This window comes from Danio rerio, chromosome 5 (genome assembly GCF_052040795.2).
Source record: "Danio rerio strain M-AB ecotype USA chromosome 5, GRCz13ab, whole genome shotgun sequence".
NCBI classification, from domain to species: Eukaryota; Metazoa; Chordata; class Actinopteri; order Cypriniformes; family Danionidae; genus Danio; species Danio rerio.
Genome location: NC_141025.1, coordinates 21,600,695 through 21,617,623, shown reverse-complemented (window position 1 = coordinate 21,617,623; position 16,929 = coordinate 21,600,695). Strand labels below are relative to the sequence as shown.

Sequence of the window (16,929 nt, the reverse complement as noted above, 5' to 3'; positions counted from 1 at the left end):
AGCAGCATTGTGGCTCAGTGGTTAGCACTGTCCCCTCACAGCAAGAAGGTTACTGCTTCGAGTCCCGATTCGGCCAGTTGGCATTTCTGTGTAGAGATTGCGTGTTCTCCCTGTGTTCGAGTGGGTTTCCTCCGGGAGCTCCGATTTCCCCCACAGTCCTAAGACATGTACTATAGTTGTATTGAATCAACTAAATTTGCCATAGTGTAGTGTATATGTGTGCATGTGAGAGTAGATGGGTGTTCCCCAGTACAGGGTTGCAGGTGGAAGGACATGTGTAAAACATATGCTAGAAAAGTTGGCAGTTCATATGCTCTGGCAACTCCTGATGAATAAAGGGACTAAGCCAAAGGAAAATTAAATGAATTAATGCACCTGTCTATCTGCAACTGACCTTACAAAATAGGGATTCAACTCACACAGTTCGTAATGTTTATTGATTTATTTGACATTTTAGGTTAGTTTAAAAACTAAATGTGTTTAATCAGCCCTTTTCCCTGGATTTTGTATCCCTATAGTTCTTAAATATATGTAAAGGCAGGAAGTGAATTTAAACATTTTATGTCTCTCCTTCCACTCACCCTCTTTTGAAACCAAAGTTACACCATTTTGTCCAAGAGTAGGATATCATTTGATATTGTAAATCATTTGATACACTATTGTGCATGTTAAATAAAAAAATAAAAAAAAAAATAAAAAAGTACAGGCTATACTTTCTGTCCTTTTTTTTACTGAGTTTTGAGTTTGAATTTGAAATAGAAAAGAGTTTAAACAACGAGGATCAGAAGGAAGTGAGTTTCCGAGCTGGAGAGCCGAGTGGCTGATAGTTCTGCCCCCTCAATCTCCAGATGTTTGTTTTCTTTTAGAAAGCTAAACATGTTTTTCTTCTAAATACTATTTGAATAGCTAATTTAGAGGTTATTGGTACATCACTTCTTTCATAAATATAAAGTTTAATAAATATGTTGTTTAAGAGCACATGAATGTATTTTAAAGTCAAAACCGTAGCCTTCCTTTTACAGTTAAGAACCGTTTTGAGTAAATATGTTTACTCTCCGCTTTTTGGGCCTTATTTTATTGACTTAAGAGCTAAACACTTTGCTTGGTTAACACTAACACTTGGCTTTTCATAAAGTGTCTTTTCAGTTTAATGGAATGAAAACATCCAAAATACCAACCCTAACCCTTTTAGTGTATCTAATAACTGATTTATTTTATCTTTGCCATTATGAACATAGAGCTGGTCTATTGTACCATGGCCTGGCTGTGCCCGATGTGTTTTGTGGACTTGGAGAAGGCATTCACCGTGTCCCTTGTGGCATTCTGTGGAGGGTGTTCTGGGAGTATGGGGTCAGAGGTGCTCTGTTAAGGGCTGTCTAGTCCCTGTATGAACAGAGCAGGAGTTTGGTTCGCATTGCCAGCAATAAGTCAGACTTGTTTCCAGTGCATGTTGGACTCCGGCTGGGCTGCTCTTTGTCACCAATTCTGTTTATAATTTTTGGACAGAATTTAAATGCACAGCCTTGGGCTGGAGGAGGTCAAGTTCAGGAATCACAAGATTTGATCTCTATTATTCGCAGATGATGTTGTTCTGTTGGCTTCATCGAACATAAACCTTCAGCATGCACTGGGGTGGTTTTCTGCCAAGTGTGACGTGGCTGGGATGAAAAACAACACCTCAAAGTCCAAGGCCATGGTGCTCGACTGGAAAATGTTGGCTTGCCGTCTCCAGGTTGGAGGAAAGTCCTTGGAGTTTTGTTCTCTAGTTAAGGAAGGATGGAAAGTGAGATTGACAGGTGGATGTACTGGTCTGTTGTGGTAAAGAAGGAGCTGAGCCGAAAGGTAAAGCTCTTGATTTACCGGTCATAACTGTCATTTGGTTTATAACTGAAAGAACAAGATTTCGGATACAAGCAGCCAAAATGAGTTTCCTTTGCAGGGTGGCAGGGCGCACGCTTATGGATAGGGTGAGGAGCTCTAGAGAGATGTTTCTTACATGTCCCACCAAGAGGATGCCTCTGGGAAGACCCAGGACATGTTGGAGAGAATATGTCTCTCGGCTGGCCTGGGAACACCTCAGGATCCCCCGAAGAAGCTGAAGGAAGTGTTTGAGGGAGAGGGAAGTCTCTGGGTTCTCTCCTAAGACTGCTGCCACCATGACCCGGCCGCAAAAAAATTGGATTTAGATGAGATAAGATGCATAATATTTTAGATATTTATAAGATACTAGTATTCAGCTTTAAGTGAAATTTTTAAGCTTAACTAGGTTAATTAGTGAGGGTAATTATTACAGCAGATCATTGTATTGATAAATCATTGTACATTCAGACAATCAAACAAAAATTGCTCATGGGGCTAATAGTATAGGACCTTAATTATTATTATTTTTTTTTTTTGATAAATAATAAACTACTGAAATAAAAACAAATAAGACTTTCTCTAGAACAAGAAAAAATGACAGGAATACTGTGAAAAAAAAATCCTTGCCCTGCTAAACATTATTTGGAAAATATTAAAAACTTATCAATAAAAATAAAATGAACTTGCCTTGCCCATTTGAAGAAGAAAAAAAAATAGCAGTATATATAAATTTCTAACACAGATCCATTTTTTTTTCTAAAAATAAATTACAGACGTACACCCTGATTAAATGTTCTGGTAGCTCAGTTTGTGCTTAGTAAAGTGTAACCAGTCTATAGACAATAAAATATTGACAAGAAACAGGGGTGGGGAGCATAACCTTTGGGTGCATGTCAAAACTTCTTCAGGTCCCTTAAACCCCAGAAGATTAATTCTTAAAAAAACACAAACTTCTTTATCACTTTAAACTGAACTAAACGCTGACTCAAAGTCACTTCCTCAATGACATCAACATCAGGAAGTGGCATTATATTGATGAGAAAGCAACAGCTCTGCTTTCAGTAAGTTTTATCTAACAAAATCTGAGGTGTTGTGTGCTTTTGACTAATTTGTTTCTTTTCCTTATGTAAGACCGCAACCTTATGGTTTTAAGAGGTTCAAAGTTCAGAAAGGACTGAAACTACTATTTTTGTCTAAGGAATAGGAAGGAAGTTTACCCCCTTGTGTCTTTGTTTCTTGACTACACCCTGTTTCCCATCCCATTTTTTTATGTCATTGCATTTCAGAGTATGAGAAACAACATTGATCAAAAAGCTGTTTTTGGATTTCACAGGGGGTTTCAAAGCCTTCCTCTTACAGTTAAAAACAGTTTTGAGTAAATATGTTTACTCTGCTTTTTGGACCTTGTTTTATTAACTTAAGGGCAAAATACTTTACTTGGCCAACATTAACTCTTGGCTTTTTTTATAAAGAGTCTTTTCAGTTTAATGGAATAAAAACATTAAAAATTCAGCTTTTAGTGTATCTAATAAATTATTTATTTTTATCTTTGCAATGATGTGTATTATATTTTCTAGATGTTATTCAAGATACTAGCATTCAGCTATAAGAGTATGATAAACAACACTGAACAAAAAAAGCTTTTGTTGGATTTCATAGGGGATTTCAAATCATTCACTAGATGAAAAGATTTGGAGATTTTGATGCTTCCCTCATTCACAAAGACAGATGTCCTTACATGACCAAAATTTGTGCAATTTTCTGATAGAATATTAGTCGATATTTTGAAAACATTTTTGTTCATGACAACATTTTAATGTTAACTGCATGCACTTTACAACAGGAAATTTGTGGCTAGTTTTGCAATCACTTGTGAGTACTTGCAGTTTTTCCCACCTCTGTTTATTTCTACAACAGATAAAGTATTGTCATCTACAGGCCATTAAAGGTACTGTGTCTTCCTACAAATATGATATATGACAATATATGCAAATTACATATATGACAAACAAGTTCATATTTGAATTTCACATTTATAAAAGATCAAAATGGCCGCTTATATACAGTTAAAGTTAGATTTACTAGCTCTCCTGAATTATTAGCCTTGCTAAATATTTTTTCCCCAATTTCTGTTCAACGGAAAGATATTTTTAACACATTTCTAATCATAATAGTTTTAATAACTCATTTCTAATAACTATTTTATTCAATCTTTCTCATGATGACAGTAAACAATATTTTACTAGATATTTTTCAAGATACTAGTAATCAGCTAAAAGTTTCATTTAAAGGTTTAAATAGGTTTATTAGGCAAACTAGGTTATTAAGCAAGTCATTGTATAACAGTGGATTGTTCTGTAAACTATCGAAAAATAAATTATTATTATCAGAGGCATAATAATTTTGACTTTAATTTTTTTTAAGTAAAATTGCTTTTATCCTAGCTGAAAAAAAACAAATAAGACTTTTTCTAGAAGAAAAAAACGTTATAGGAAATACCAACACAATCTCACCGCAATTCGTAACTTTTTCATTTAGTGGCCAATTCATACAAATTCGTACGATCTAATTCGTACATTTTAGTACGATTTGCGTATCCCCCAATGACGGTTGGGTTTAGGGGTGGGGTTAGGTGCCACACCTCCTTTTTAAAATCTTACATTTTCTTACGACTGAACTCATACGAATTCGTACGAATTAGCCACTAAACTGCCAAAACGTAAAATACTTACGTTTTCTCGTGAGATAAGGCTGGAAATACTGTGAAAATTTCCATGCTCTATTAATCATTATTTGGGAAATTCACAGCAGGAAAAAATCACAGGAGGGTTTTTTGACCATTAAATCATTCATATATCTTCTAATATATTAATTATAATTTTAAAAGTGTCTTCATATACAGTTGAAGTCAGATTTAATAGCCCTCCTTTGAATTTTTTTGTTCTATTTTAAACTTTTCCCAAATTATGTTTAACAGAGCAAGGACATTTTTACAGTATGTCTATAATATTTTTTCTTCTGGAGAAAGTCTTATTTGTTTTATTTTTGCTAGAATAAAAGCAGTTTTCAAATTTTTAAAAACCTTTTAAGGTCAACATTAGCCCCTTTATGCTATATATTTTCCAATAGTCTACAGAACAAACAATCGTTATACAATAACTTGCCTAATTACCCTAACCTTCCTAGTTAACCTAATTAACCTAGTTAAGCCTTTAAATGTCATTATAAGCTGTATAGAAGTGTCTTGAAAATATCCAGTCAAATAGTATTTACTGTCATTATGGCAAAGACAAAATAAATAAGTTATTATAAATAAGTTCTAAAAATTATTATGTTTAGAAATGTGTTCTAAAAATCTTCTCTCAGCTAAACAGAAATTAGGGGAAAACTAAACAGGGGGGAAGGGGAAGTAATAATTCTGATTTCAACTGTATGACCATATACAAACACATATGTATATATTTAGAGTTTCCATTTAAAATATGTAAAATCCAAATGTAAACTTGCATCTCATATATGTAATTTGCATATATTTCATCATTTTTCTATATTCTATATCTCTGTGTGTTTTGCTTTTACTCACTTAAACCTGTCAACATGTCTTCATTTTTAAAGAATATCAGTTACCTTATGCCCTGTTCGAGCACTTGAGTTCAACTAAAACATGAATATCTGTAGACCCTCTAGACTGTTGTGTCAATAGAAGTATTAAATATTTATTTAGAATAAAAAATTGATGAATCAATTATCTTCACAATTTAAGGATTTCTTTTTTTCACTGCCATGTCTTTAGGTGTTGAGAACTATAGTCTTCATTTCAACTTAGTTTCAGTATGAATAAAACACTTGCAATACTGGTAAATTCCAATTTTCTATCTAGGGTGTTAAAATAGACATAACTAGTAAGTGAAACTAGTCATTTTTGATGTAAAGGATCTGGAGCTAAGTAAAGTTTTTAGGAACTATTTACACATTTCCTCAAAACAGAACAGCATAAAACATTTAACTTTCAATATTATATATTAAACTTGCAATATATGAATCCCTGTCTAATATATGAGCAGTATCACACGAGCAGCAGTGTGATATAGTTGTATATCGGCACTGGTGGGATGCGTACTTTGGCACAAGGCCACAAGCTGAGTGTCTTTGTGTCCCACCAGTGACGATTTGCCACATCACAGCGCTTTGAGTGTGAAATTGTGTTTGTACAACAGTTCGACAACATAATCATGTATATAAAAAAGGAAATCAAACATAGAGAGTCTATCTTTGTATTAACTAGAGCAATAAAATGTTTATAATATATGCTGTTTGTTAACTTCTTCAATTCTTTGAGATATGCGGTATGAGTCAAAATACTGAGTGTTGGCATCCACTGAACTAAGTCATGATAAATGTCCTCTAGTTCTAGATCTACACATGCCACAACCATACTCTTCATATTACACATTTCTTGAAATATATGAGCATTTTTGTAAATAATCTGCTGAGTCTTGTTCTGAACTGAGTAAAATGGGTCAGTGAAGCCATTTTAATCTGACCACAGGCTTCAAGCTCGTATATATGTCTTCAAATTTATTTTTGTCGTAAGAATGAAACACAATATAATAAAGATAGATAGTTTGACATACCTTATCTGTCCAAAAGCACCTTTCACATTCAATGCAGATTCAGCTTCCCACTAGCTCGCATTGAGAGGAAGGGCCTTATGAGAGTACCATCAACCAAAACTTTAGACTACTTACAGGAAATTTTGTTTTAGCTAACCTCTCGTTCACACCCACATTCACACCTACTCCCACACAAATACACTTATACCATATGTCATACTCATATGCTGACCTATATATTAAACTGTCCTCAAGGTATTTTTTTTATCCTTTGTAACATAACAAACATAAGCATTTCACTGCATATTGTACAGTGTATGACTGTGACTAACAATTTTGAATGTGAACGTGAAGTATTATGAGACACTGATGTGTTATAGTTGTCACTAAATCTCACGTCCTGTGAAGTTGACATTTAAATACTGTAAATTTTGAAAAAGCATTTTTAGACTGTATTCTCTGATGCTGGTTTAGCTTTAATTGGATGCTTAGAACATCATGCTGAGATGGTGATTTTGAATGATTGATGTATTGGTTAATTTATGATATGTTTTGCGCGCCTCCTAAATACCCGCATGGGGGGAACATTTTGCTGTAATAACTGGTCGCATGGCCACAATTTTATGCACTTGCTCAAATGCTCCCAAATTTATGTTGTGCTTGCATAAATAAAATTTTGGGTGCATATGCAACCAAAACGGTTTCAATTTCGAGCCCTACAATTTCAAATTCAAGCAGGTTCAAGCATTTTGTCCAAAATCTAAGCACTTTCCTAAGCTTGAAAACACTATATTAAAAATCTAGCATTTTCCAGGATTTCCAGCACCCGTACGAACCTTGAAAAGTTTTGGGCACCCCTCATAAATTTCATAATTGCAAGCCATAGCCTGCTGGCCTTTCAAATCAGCAATTTCATTTTGATACCCAAGGGGAAAAGCAACATTTCAGTTCAGACATAACATTTATCTAATCAACAGATGAAAAAATTAATATTATTTTTTTTTTAGGGGTTTTCACCTTTATTGACAGGACAGTGGAAATTAAGGGTGCTTTCACACTAGCACTTTTGGTCTGCACCTGGGTTTATTTGACGTCATATAAGATACGTTTAGCTAGTGTGGATGTGTCGAACTCGGGTGCGCACCCGTAAACGTTACTCGAGTACGCCCTTAAAGAGGTGGTCTGGGGTTCAGTTCATGTGAACTCTAGTATGGTTCACTTCTGATATGAATGCAATCGTACAAAAATAACTAAAGTGAACCGCCAACTGTAAAACAAACTATCTTTTTCATAACATTCATTCGTGTGTGTTTGTATGTCTGTGTATGTCTGTGTGTGTGTGTGTGTGTGTTTGTATGTGTGTGTGTGTGTGTTTGTGTGTAAAAAACAAAACAAAAAACAAAAACAGCTTCTGCAGAAACTGTTGGATGTTCTGAATGTTTATAATATTTTTGAGGCAGATGAACGTGAGTCGCTTTCTGTATGTCCAAAACTATAAGATTCAGTAAAAGCAAATGACCGAGATGTGCGGAAGTCTTTCCATTTTGGCTCTTTGCTTTCGTGACTGTCTCTTAGCAACAGTCATAAACAAAACAGCAGCTCAACGATGCAAGCGTACCGGGGTTCAGAAGGAAAAAAGACAGTGTAAACACAAATCAACCGAGAAGGTGGCAAGGGGGGATAATCTAATTTGGGTACGGTCCAGGCAATAGAACCAAATGTGAAAGCACCCTAACAGACAGGAAAGTATGGGGGGCAGAGAGAGGGAAAGGATTGGCAAAGGTACTAGAGCCAGGAATCAAACTCAAGTCGCCACAAGCACCTGGGTTGTAAATGTCGATGCACTAACCACTAGGCTATTGGCACCGACGGATGCAATACAATTTTAGACAGAACAAAAACAGAGAGGTGCAAAAATGTTGGCACCCCAACAGAATAATGATATCAATCTTTTGTACAGCCACCTTTTGCTGGAATAACAGCCTGTAGGTGCTTCTTATAGCCAAGAGTAAGTCCCTGAATTTTTGGTGAAGACATTTTGGACCAATCTTCCTGAAAAATTTCTCCAGTTCAGTCATCAATCCATAGGTTTTTGATGATGTTCAGTTCTGGGGACTGGGGTGCAATGAACATATGTAAATACATTTGTCAGAGTTTATTTTAGATAACAGGAATGAGGTTCAGCTGTGTTCAGCAGATTTTTTTTCAATCTTCTGACTGATTCAGGCTCAAACTGATACGGCTACACTGACTGACAGTATTTACACAACAGCAAAGCGTGAGCTAGTAGAGGCGTGTCGCTTTTCCTGTTGATGTAGAGCCGATCCACAAATCACAGCACATTACGTTAGCTGACCAATCAAAGCCTCTTGAGAGAGGGCTTTTGAAAAAACTAGGAAGTATGACAGTTCGTGTTAGCTGAGTAGCTGTATATAATTAATTAACAAATATGCAAAAATAACATAATTTTTTTTTTACAAATGAAGCCTGAGCACACATTACTTTACACTTTGTAAACAATCAAGCCTTAAAAATACACTCTGGACCACCGCTTTAAAGCATGCTATAATATTACAGACAAAATTTTAGGCTTACATGTTTAAAGCTGCACAGTGCTGGATGTTTTGTGTCTGCTTGTTGCATCATGGACCTCTTTCATGTAGCGTGAACAGAATAAAACTGGTTACCCTGCTGAAAATATCCAGCATCGCTGGTCATCATTAGGCATGTTTGCATGCTGGGACCAACAATGGATATTGGTCACAGGTTTGGCACTTGGCAGTCCCCAGTATGTAAAGTGGAAGCCTAGTTTTAATTTTAGAAATAGAAAATGATCATAGAATTGCTTTGATACACCATATAAACAAAGACAGGAAACTAGTCTTGAGGTCGCTGTGACCCAACGCATGTTTCATGGAGAGCTTTTGTAGGAAAACAACCAGAGCACAAGCTTGATCTCATCACATTAAAACAAATAATGTGTTTGAATAATTGAATAAAGATTTTATATATAAAACATGTCTGCTCTCATCTTGAGATTAGCAGATTGTGTGAGAATCTGAAGAGTTCTGGTGCAAAAACTTGTGCCGCCTAAAATTTCCATCAAAAAATTAACATTTTTCTCAGCTTACGTTGTTTATGTTGAGATGTTTTACTTTAAAGACTAGAAAAAGGTTTTATTTTATGCCATAAAAGTGATATTACTGAACATACACACAGGAGACAGATAAAAGTACTCAATTTAGTGGGAAATTTTAGACAGCATTCAGAGGTTTTTGCATCTAAACTCTTTATATATGTTGTTTTAAAAATAGTTTGTTGCTGTAGATGAAAACAGTACATATTCTCTTAGAAGTTTTTATTTGAGCACTATTAGATCAGTCATTATACCTAAAAAAGGGTTTCCAAATAACATTATTCATTGCTATACAGCCTGGCTACTAAATCTTTAAAGCAACAGTTCACTCTAAATAAAAATTATCACTCACTCACCCTCCATTTGTTTCTGTTCTGCCACAGTTTCATAACACTGATTAAAAGCACAGTTTTGCTTAAAATGTTGCTATGAACACAACTTTATGGGTGAACCATTAGAGTTCAAAAGTGAACAAATTGATGGTGCATGTCTCACTGGTGCATCTGTGACCGAGACATCAAGTCGTTGTGATGTACTGCATCAAGAGCCACGGTATGCACGTTAGTCAACATACAGCCAGAGCCGACCCTCCCTCTAAGTCAGGGGTCGTCAACCCAAAATGTTGAAAGAGCCATATTGGACCAAAAAAACAAAAAACAAACATGTCTGGAGCCGCAAAAAATGTAAAGCTTTATATAAGCCTTATAATGAAGGAAACACATGCTGTATGTATCTATAGTAGCTATATTAGCCTACTATAAAAATGACTAAGTTGGCTACAAATACATAATGAGCCTTCATGATTAAATAGCCACTGAAATCAGGTGGTTGGTGTTTATTTTGGTGTCATTTACACACTTCAGCACAGCCTCTGGTCTTTCAGTGATATTAATTTGATCATTTCTTCTTGCGGCCCATCAGAGTTCACATACCTGCATAAAAGCGCATTGAATATCGGTCACATCACAGGCAATTGAGTATGCTGGCACTGAATTAATGTCCTTGGTTTGCTGATCAGTGATGTTACCTGCCATTTTAATAGCCCTTTCCTTCACTGTCTTAGCGGAGAGAGGTATATCTTTAATTTTTTGTATTATCTTGGTTTTGTTTTTGAAGTCTGCAAATAGGTGTTCTAATATGTTGATGAATGACTTCATGTAGTCACCATCTGTGAACGGTTTTCCATGCTTTATTATCTCCCGGTTTGTTTACAACAGCCACCTGCCTGGCATCCCGCCCTGCTAATAGAAACCTGTGTCGCAGGCTATGACGCAAATCTTCGTTGACAGAAATGTTGAAATTAAATATTAATCCTACACACTTTTACAGCATTTGAAAATGTTAAAAATGTTTGTCCTCTTATAGAAATCACATTAAAACAAAAATATATACTAACCTTCCCCATCTTTTTGAACATTTTTGAAAAAACTTCAGGGAGCCACAAGGGCAGCGCTAAAGAGCCGCATGCGGCTCTAGAGCCGCGGGTTGCTGACCCCTGCTCTAAGTGAACTAAGCAGCTGCTTAGAGCCCCGCTGCCCATAGGGGGCCCCACAACCCGGTAGTGGTCTGAGCCATTTGTTTGCTAAAATCAATTTTATTTGCATTGTAAAAATTATCTTTATTAACAGTTCGGTTACAGTAAGTAACTGGCAACAGTGTTGCCAGTTAATTACTGTAACTGAACCATTACAGTGAGTGGCTGGCAACAGTGTTGCCAGTTATTTACTGTAACTGAACCGATACAGTGAGTAGCTGGCAACAGTGTTGCCAGTTAATTACTGTAATAGAGCAGCAGTGGTAACTAACTGGAAACTGTGTACAGTTAATAACTGTATTGTAGTGTTACAAATCACAGCCTTATACTGCATACACATTAATAGTATGTCATATATAGTTATTGTAGTGTTACTAAAATTAATCAGTATTCTTAGCTGTTATTTAAAAATAGAAGGCATAACATTTTTTCAGACAAATTTATTTTATTGTTTTGGCACCAAACAAATAAATAACAGAAAATGTATAACAAAATTAAGAAATCAGCAGATATAAATATTGTCTTACATATTACAGGTCTGCACAATAAGGCTGCGGTCACACTATAATTTGAGCATGCAATATTCTATCATACTGCACTGCGAAGTGGAATTAAACAAAGCGAGTAGTGGAATTAAACTAAATAATTAGAGATTGAAAAAGCAAGCCAGAGAGGTCATGTTTTGATCTTTGATTGGACAATTTCGAGCCCTACAATTTCAAATTCAAGCAGGTTCAAGCATTTTGTCCAAAATCTAAGCACTGTCAGCCTTCTCCAAGCTTGAACTTTCCAATGCTTAGGGATGGCTGACGTGAAACTGACGTTTTGAAACAGAGTCGAGATCCCGAAGCGCAAGTGTTTCGAAACACTGCACCGAAGCATGATCCGAAGCACCCAAGTCATGTGACTAAAGTGTTTCGAAACACCTGGTCACGTGACTAAAGTGATTCAAAGCATGGATCAGCGTAAAAGCGTTTCAAGACCTGGCGAATCTTCATTTGGCTGCCAAGGTCGTTGTTAATCCTGTTTATTATGGCCTGGCGGACTGTGTGTGTACACGCTGATACTGTGCTTCGGATGATGTTTTGGGTTCGAATCCCGACTTGGACAAATACTCTGAATTCATGGTTTCATGTATTTTAATCATGTTTCTGTTTTGTGTAGCCTAAATAGGATACAGCTGCAGTTACGCCATCAATATAGCATAATTTTTGTAACACTGTAAAACTATACTTAATAATTTTACAGTACTGTGATGGTTGGTTTAGGTAGACATTAATAAAATACAATAAATGGGAAATTTAATGAATAATATAAATAATTCTTGATAACTTCAGGCCACAGTTTCTGATCTAGCAACAACCCAGTTTTAAGACCAAAACAAGACATATTTATTCACAAATTGTTTATTCGGAAATCAGACCAATGTTGAAACAAAACGATACAAGAGCAAAGCATTACCAACTGGTATTAAAGCATTTCAAAACAATAATATCAGCAAGGATTCAAACCCACTATCCCCGCACGGTAGTCAAACACCTTAACCATTCCTCTAAATTACCTGAAGGTGTTGGCATACAAAGTGGGATTTAATGCCTCAATTTGCTCAACTGTTCTTAGCTGAAGCTGTTTCAGTGCAATACATAAAAATACTGTAGAGTGGGGTTTCTAAACATTTCGAAGCTTCGACTGTTTCAGTGCGTCAATAAGCCTCACTTTGCCCACCACTACCAATGCTGCGAATTATGAAATTTGTCGCATGAGCTATCATTCCAGGTCTGCAGTACTCACATGCGTATGAATGGAAGTCTGTAAGGGGAAAAGCACAGTGTGACCGGGACTTTAAGCTGTAACTCTAATTAAACACACCTGATCAAACTAATTAAGGCTTGTTAGAAATCTACAGGTAATGTTGAGGCAGGTTGGGTACTAAACTCTGCTGCGCTGCAGTTGTCCAGGAAGTTGGAGTTTGACCCCCATGGTATATAGCAGGGGTGCTCAATCCTGTTCCTGGAGATCTACCTTCCTGCAGATTTCAGTTGCTACCCATATCAAACACACCTGCCTGTAATTACCAAGTTGTGTTCAGGTCCTAATTAACTGGTTTAGCTGTGTTTCATATGGATAGCAACTGAAATCCGCAGGAAGGTAGATCTCCAGGAACAGGATTGAGCACCCATGGTATATAGCATACTTTTAAAGCAACTGCCAACATTTATCACACACACACACACACACACACACACACACACACACACACACACACACACACACACACACACACACACACACACACACACACACACACACACACACACACACACACACACACACACACACACACACACACACACACACACACACACACACACACACACACACACACACACACACACACACACACACACACACACACACACACAAAGTACTGCAGTGAAATGTGTTACTCTCTCCTCAATGCTGACCATGCAAAAGAAAACAGTAAAAAACACAAAATAATTATTTAAAATTTTAAAGTTTTAAATAATTAAAAACTGAGTCAAATCTCAATAAAAAGTTTAAAACTTTTAAAAAAAAATTTAAAAAGTTTGAAAAACAAAAATAAACTTGGCAACACCGAAAAACCAAAGGATCCAATCTTTTATCTCATGACAACAAACTTTTTTATTGTTTCTAATATAAATTCATAGGTGGAAACACAGCTCTGAAAAATACTTAGCAACAAACTCACAACCTGGGACCGGACAGTGGAGCTTTTGTGTGTGGATGGCTATGTGTATCATGTTTTTGTAATTCCCTGTGATGATGTGCACATGTTACCTTACTGAGATGATGGAATTTAATTTTGGCTTAGTTGCCAGAAAGATACATACAACTGTTAGCATCTGTACATTATGGCAGTATGCAATATCCAATAAATGCATATACTTAAACAACTGTAATTTAAGAAGTTATATGAGGAGAGGCTAACTAGCTAACAATGTAGCTTTCAAGTACACAGTTCAAGATAACAACAATATAACTTAAAAAACAGCCTTATTTTAGAAACCCTCAAAAACATTTTAACACATTTTACTTACTCATTGTAGATTCTTATTTAAAGCCTAAAACATCAGACGTTACATCTGAATTGATGGACAGAGAATAGAGCACATTCAGCAGTAAGCAAATCAAACACCTGGCTCCCTTAAAGGGCCAGTATTTTCTGAAAACTTTTTCTAACACCTTTATGTTTAGAATAAGACAGACAGCCTGTGGGAGTGTGTGGTGATGCCTAAATCATTGTTTTCTGCCTTTAAAGTGCACGACTCTATAAATAGCAACAAAAACCATCAGAGTAGATGGGACAGTATTGGTTGAACAGTAATTTGCTATTTATTGTCAGTTACTATCTGTAATCAGTACATAAAGTAAATTACTTTAATTTATTCTTTGCACTACAAAATTTCATACAAATCCTGCTCCTTTTACAGTAAAATACTGTTTCCTTATATTACAGCAAAACACTGGCTATTTTACAGTTATTTACTGCATAATCTACTGTAAGGGTTAACAGTGTATATAAAATAATGATCATTTTATGAAAATTGTTTTAATGTCAAGGTCATACTGGATGCTTGCAGATTTCTCAGATGCGCCATTTGTTCTCACGGTCTGAGTACGTTCTTCCAAGGTAACCGATTGTGAATCTGTGCATAGACAGCCATGGCCTTTGATTCTTTGCCTGCCCTGCCCATACCTGTTGAGACAACCACAAGATCATTGTTAGCATCGCTTTTAAGTGGTAATACTCAAGACAATCTACTGACACATTTATTGAAAATAAGCAATTACAGATTAATAAACTTTGTCATCAACAATGAATCAGCACACAGAGAGGAGAACTTGAATGGCTGGTACTCTGGGAACAACTAACCTACAACACAGAGAAGACCAAAGAGTTAATTATCAACTTTGGGACGACACGGCTGCTAGAATATGGTTCCGGTGTGTATTGATGCCATTTTTTAGTCTATGATTGATGCGGACAGATGTCTCTTAATACTTCACTTGATCCACAAATATTGGTAAAGAAAACACATCAAAAAGACCGTTTTCCTTAACAGATGCTAATTGCTAATGTTAATATCAATGACTGTAAAAAATATGGACGACGCGACAGCCCTTTTTCTCATTGAACGCCTTGAGGGCAAAACGCCTGCTTGACGGGCACAAACTGTCGCAAAAGACTGCTGAAATTGGAGCCAGACATGCGCAGAAGGATTGTCTGATGGAGCCAGAGGAGGAGCCGCGAAAATGAGCAGAGTCGAGCTTCCAATCAAACGCTTTATGTAAAATCAACTACGCCCCCCGAACTTCTCAGCATGCGTTTGCTGTCATATCAACACAAACGGATGTAATAACGTTAACAAATATGAGGGTTTTATATATTCAATCGCGCCAGCTCCAGGCCGCAGCGCATAACTTACTCGCGGCGTCGCGGGCTGATTCCGGCTCGCATGCGGCAGCACCGGCTCGCTCGGCCGCCGCATCTGGCTCGATTGACTCGGACTGGAATCGGGCAGTGAGTCCAGGCATCCGGAGTAGGTCCAGCAGAGGTAACATTAGTCAGTCTGAGCTCTAAGAGATATGTCTCCGGCAGGCGAGAATATAGCCGGAACTGTGTTTTGCTATCTGGGTGGCTAGGCGTGTATCAGCAAACTAATAAAGCCCGAAAAAAGCCCTGAACTTAGCGAATAAACAGTGTTCCACCAGGATCATGTATGTCAGAAACTGTAGTTTACTGCTGAACTCATTTTGTCATGGTAAAATAACACAGAAATCGAATAATAACATTTCAGTCTACTTCAGTCTCCTGCCGAAGCTCAGACGCCGCGCTTTGAGAAACTGTCAATCACAGCTGTCAATCATGATGACACGCCCAGCATTAAATTACTGCTAAAAACAAACTGTTTACAAAAATGAAGATCTGCACCTATTTCAGCACAATAACCAGTGCCTTAATCGACCAGAACTATCTTTCGGGACATTTTATTGCAAGTGTAATATTTTTTTTTATTTGGGCTCAAGTCTCCTTCATTAACACGGAGGAGGCGGGCTTTATGACTTGTACTGCAGCCAGCCCCCAGGGGGCGATCTAACGGCCGAAACCTTCACTCAAACGTAGGCTTGCGGCACACTTGGTTAATATGCATTGCATTTTAGGTGTATAATGTCTAATTGTACATTAGATTTTTTCATTTATTTCATATTTCCTACATGCAGTTTTAACTGCATTTAGTGTTGGGTCTGCATGTGAAATTTTGATGGTATGTACAGTTTAAAAAAAAAAGCATAGTGACAAAATTTTAATAACTACAGTCTTCACTACTTGACGAAAGTCTTGCCGCCTATCCAAGTATAGAGAACAACAAATAATAACTTGACTTCTAGTTGATCATGGCTTAAATAAAAGGCAAAAGACTTTATTGACTCAAAGTCATCTGGAATGGCAAAGAAAGTATTCTTGCAGGAATTTATCAAGATTCTTTGGATTCATCTTCAATGCCTCCTCCTTCATCTTACCCCAGACATGCTCAATAATGTTCATGTTTAGTGACTGGGCTGGCCAATCCTGGAGCACTTTGACCTTCTTTGCTTGGAGGAACTTTGATGTGGAGACTAAAGTATGAGAAGGAACGCTATACTGAACAATTTGCCCTCTTCTGTGGTTTGTAATGTAATGGGCAACACAAATGTCTTGATACCTCAGGCTGTTGATGTTGCCATCCACTCAGCAGATCTCC

At 36.8% G+C, this 16,929-nt stretch overlaps 1 protein-coding gene across 1 annotated transcript in view; it reads right to left on the bottom strand.

The window, feature by feature from the left end:
* Positions 1 to 16,929, bottom strand: part of sgsm1a (small G protein signaling modulator 1a) — a 766,057-nt gene that overhangs the window by 101,256 nt on the left and 647,872 nt on the right. The gene's annotated exons all lie outside the window — the stretch shown is intronic.